Source organism: Saccoglossus kowalevskii, chromosome 18, assembly GCF_978046115.1.
Source record: "Saccoglossus kowalevskii chromosome 18, keSacKowa6.1, whole genome shotgun sequence".
NCBI lineage: Eukaryota > Metazoa > Hemichordata > Enteropneusta > Harrimaniidae > Saccoglossus > Saccoglossus kowalevskii.
Window position 1 is genome coordinate 21,314,067 of NC_140658.1, and position 5,577 is coordinate 21,319,643.

Here is a 5,577-nt window from a genome sequence, read left to right on the forward strand (position 1 = left end):
AGTACTAATATTAAACTATGATACAGAATACTGATCACACAGCACTGTCAAGTTGTTGCAAACATGGAATATAGTTTTCAGTAAACGCCAACACTTTCAAGTAAAGTCAACACTTGCAATATTCACATAAAGTTGATCGGGAAAGAAATGGTGACATTCAATGTTGGGAACAGCTGCACTGGTACAAAAAATATATGGGTATATAAAAATAAACATGACACATCAATCAATACCTTTTGGACATTGTTTTAGCTACAGAAAAATAACCAAATCTAATTTTTAGTGGTTTTTAATTTACAGTATGATTCACAATTTGTGACATAGTAATTCTTTCAAATTAATAAAATTTACTATCATGCATGGAGCATAGGGTCCTTTTGATCAATAATATGTTGGTATATTCCATGACTAGTCAAATATACAAATGAATCTTACTGTGCAGTCTGAACTACTGTAAAAGGATTAATTATTCACTGGGTTTTAATTTAGCATATTTCGCTGAATGGAAAATGTGCTAAATCAAAAACCAGTGAATATGTAAAATTTAGCATAGAACGCATTATCTAAATGATAAAACCATGAATTTAAAACCCATTGAATATGCCTGAAACGGTAAATCAGTGAAATTTAAACCCAGTGAAAATTAGTCATTTTACAGTATTTATTTTTTATCATTATTTATGTTAAAAACTTTGTGTGTTTCTATGTTATTCTTACAACTGTTTATGAACACTGGGGTACAACTGGAAATATTATCTGTATCGTACTTGAGAGTACTCTTATTTTCTAAGCTGGCATTCCAAAGAAGACTGAGAACGAGTAATTTAATAGAAATTTCATCAGTTTGCTGAAGTTGAAAATTGAAATGTAATATTATAACTTTGTTTCCACTTTTACCAAGACATTTCATTATTCGCACAGCTGTATCCAAACCCCATACTGACGTATGAATGGTTATTTTGTTTTAAACCAATTTAACACTTTAGAAAATTACTACGAAAAAAATCATGCGCAATATAATTGTATTGCTAGTTTTAAATTGAGCGAACGTATAATCAACTATGATGTTTTCTATCAACTTAAACCAAAACTGTGTGTGTATGTGTGGAGTGCACAGCAGGGCATCTCAGCCGCAAATAATAAAATCAGCTATGAAATCATCTATGACCCACAGTATATATAGATTGGGAAACGATTTATGATAGAGAGGTTTTTACACAACATACCCATGACCTTGACAATTACTGTAGAATACTTTATTTTCGCTTGGAATTTATTTTCGCTATTTTCGCTGAAGGGATGATTCCGTGAAAATAAAATCCAGCTAATATACTTTTTTTCCTATATTTCACATTAAACTCATCAAAAATTAGTGAAAATAAATTCCACACAAAACGCCGGAAAAGCCTTTTCAGCGAAAATTTATTCCAGCGAAAATAAAGTATTCCACAGTACACTAATGACCTTGGTATATTTCAACCTGGTCAAAATACCAAGATCACTCATAAATACAATGTGATATCCCGGGGATTGTCATGGAATAACCTGTATGTATAGTGTTCTTATCCTCATCCGGATTTTGGAAAGACAACACAGATAATAATAAGAAAAAAAAAGATACAACAAATTCAAATAAAAGTACATTTCCGTCAATGTATCATGATTCAGTTCACCAATGCATATGGTGCAAGATGACTAAATATTTTAAGCTGATTTCAGTGTCTTAAATTTTTTCCTTAATTTTTTTTTCACCTTTATCATTAGATATTTAATATTTTTGTGGCTAAATGTGGAAGTGACAAGTTTTTTTTTACTTTCTTCCATCAATATACACGTTGATGGCCATCGGATGATCCTATCACATTACTTTGCATCAGGTACTGGTACCCCTGTTATCATTTACGGTGAACATTTACTGTGAACATGAAGGTAAAACGATACGGCTGTCTCCAAGTCCATGCTGAGAGAGTCGAGTGATGAAGTATGTATACTTATATACGCATCGCGGATATGCAGGGCTGTGGGGATCCTGACGTGACTCGGTCACTATTAGCCCTATGACATGACTCGCTGTTTTCAATGTATGTGCCGGAAAACAAAATGACAATACGGAAAAGAGAGCGACACCATGCAGTTTGTTCTAAAGATTTCTGTACTACGAGAAACACTGGTGCTAACAATCGTTTCCCCGGCAGTGATCGGTTTTGATCGGGGTCACTACCTTTGCACGGTACAATTTATTCAGAATAGCTGCAGTTCTGTAGTTTCTTTGGTTTTTCTGTAGTTTGTTTTTTTAACCGCCGATTAGCTTATTCTGACCGTCGCGGGGTGTTCGCGAAACCAGGTCCCCGCGACGAATAAAATAAACCAACCGGCGCTCAAAAGCGAACTAAGCGAAACCAAGGCAACTACATTACTGCAGCTATCACAGAAATGTATGATAAATTTATATACAACAGCTAAAGAAAAAAAATACTCGTATTTAGAAATAAAACATTCGTCTAGAGAAACATGAACCTTTAGGAATGTGAGCGTAAAGATAAACGTTATTCTTTTTGGTTATTCGATTTGAATAATTTGGAAAAAATGATATATTACAGGAAATAACGACTTACCGTTCATTCTCACTTTCCCGTAGAACAAGACTCCCCAAATGAGAGGCCCCGCCTCGTTTTCAGCTCATTGACAACATGTTTGATAGTTCGTCGACGTAATCCCGCTCAACTCAAAAGGTGAAATCGAAAGCATTATTTTGAGGTACGCCATCAAGTGACGAACATGATACCAGTGTGTAATTTTGTTTTTAAGGATAGCACATGTTTGGATATTTGCGAAAAAACAGGTAAACCAACAAAACAACTAAAATATATCTAAAACGGTGGTAAATTATTAAAAATATACAAATCAATGAAGAAAAGGTAAAACAAAACAAATCATTATTCAAGCTTTGAAGGCTAACACAGCAATGAAGAAGTTCTCCCTAGTTTTAACAAGCAGCCTATCGGCTGAGATAGCTCCGCTGTTAGCAATGCACATTTCAATTAAAGAACTGAAGACATCATTAGAAAATGAACAATATGAATAGTATCAAAGCAATCGGACTTACAGTTTTTAACAAGAAGTCGAAAATATCACTTTTTACCAAAAATTACAAAAATATTCACCAAAATAAATTAATTAGAGAATTGAAGACATCATCACAAAACGAACAAATCTGAGAGAGGTCCACATGTAGTACCTATATATGTAATATCAAAGCAATCGGACTTGCGGTTTTTAACAAGAAGTCGAAAATATCACTTTTTACCAAAAATGACAAAAATATTCACCAAAATTAGAGAATTGAAGATATCATCACAAAATGAACAAATCTGAGAGAGGTCCACATGTAGTACCTATATATGTAATATCAAAGCAATCGGACTTGCGGTTTTTAACAAGAAGTCAAAAATATCACTTTTTACCAAAAATGACAAAAATATTCACCAAAATTAGAGAATTGAAAATATCATCACGAAATAAACAAATCTGAGAGAGGTCCACATGTAGTACCTATATATGTAGTATCAAAGCAATTGGACTTGCGGTTTTTAACAAGAAGTCGAAAATATCACTTTTCACCAAAAAATGACAAAAATATTCACCAAAAATAGAGAATTAAAGATATCATTACAAAATGAACAAATCTGAGAGAGGTCCACATGTAGTACCTATATATGTAATATCAAAGCAATTGCACTTGTGGTTTTTAACAAGAAGTCGAAAATATCAGTTTTTACAAAAAATGACAAAAATATTCACCAAAATTAGAGAATTAAAGATATCATTACAAAATGAACAAATCTGAGAGAGGTCCACATGTAGTACCTACATATGTAATATCAAAGCAATTGCACTTGCGGTTTTTAACAAGAAGTCAAAAATATCAGTTTTTACCAAAAATGACAAAAATATTCACCAAAATTAGAGAATTGAAGATATCATCACGAAATGAACAAATCTGAGAGAGGTCCACATGTAGTACCTATATATGTAATATCAAAGCAATTGCACTTGCGGTTTTTAACAAGAAGTCGAAAATATCAGTTTTTACCAAAAATGACAAAAATATTCACCAAAATTAGAGAATTAAAGATATCAACATGAAATGAACAAACCTAAGAGAGGTCTACCCAAGGTACATATACACCAAGTATCAAAGCATTTAGGCTTGTAGTTTTCAAGAAGAAGTCGAAAAAGTAAAACATTGACACGGACGACGACGACGGACGACGACGACGACGACGGACGACGACGGACAATCACTCATATGATAAGCTCCGCTCGACAAAGTCGACAGCGGAGCTAAAAATGTCTTGAAAAAATTAATGTTCTATTCTCAATCTTATAAGTTAACTCAGGATTAAAATCGGTTTTCTTTACTCGTGTCATAATATCTGTCCTTTTCAATTGGAAGAATATGGGCAAAAACTATAAAAAAATTGGTTAAAACCATTAAATATTTGAAATTTTATTCAAAATAAGCATCAAATACTGACACTTGTTAAAGTGAATATATATTTCTGATTCCATTTTGATGGCAACCAACCAACAATGGATTATACTGTAAAATAGCTGCATACCATTTTAGTGAATTTCCCTCAATGTAAAAGTTACCAGTAACAGAATGGAGCTAAAATGCAAACAATCTCGTTGTGAGAAAATACTTCTTTTTAAACGAGCTACATCTCAAATTAGCAACATTACAGATTACTGTAAAAAGATTAATTATTCACTGGGTTTTAATTTCGCTTATTTCGCTGACTGGAAAATGAGCTAAATTTGGCATAGAACACATTATCTAAATGATAAAACCGTGAATTTAAAACCCACTGAATATGCCTGAAACGGTTATTCAGCGAAATTTAAACCCATTGAAAATTAGTCATTTTACAGTAGCTAAATAAGGTAAAATAACACACTAGCTAAAAGACACGTTTTACAGTAGTAGTATGGTCGTAATATGTGAAAATTGTAGGAAATATTTTATTGGACAAGATTGGTTATCTTTAAATAACAATGTACCACAGTCATTCAGAACATTGACAAATCATTATATTGTGAAACCATGCATGTCAGAAGATGTATATTTAAAAGTGCATTTCCTATAAAATCATATTTGCTCTATTAGTAACATATATACTTATATAAATGAAAATTGTGTGTTCAATACGTCCAAATATAATGATCTAGGATACATTAGATGCAATTTTCAGCTTATGTGAGCTTTCATTAGAGAGAGCAAATACAGTATTATATTTAAAAGTCATATGATAAAGGAGTGATTTTAAGAGTAAAACTTTTATTATATTATAAAATATAATTGGAGTTTTTTCCCCCCTTTCATTTTCTTCTTTAGAAAAGTACCCAGATATATATATATATTTATTCATTTTTTTTATCGTAAATGAAAAAAGAGCTGCAATCATCGTGCAAGAAGTGTTTTAATTTAAATGAGCTGTTGTATATCACAATATAGTAACTTGAAATACTACTACAACAATGGTAAGTAATTAAAGAAACACGACAAAACATAAA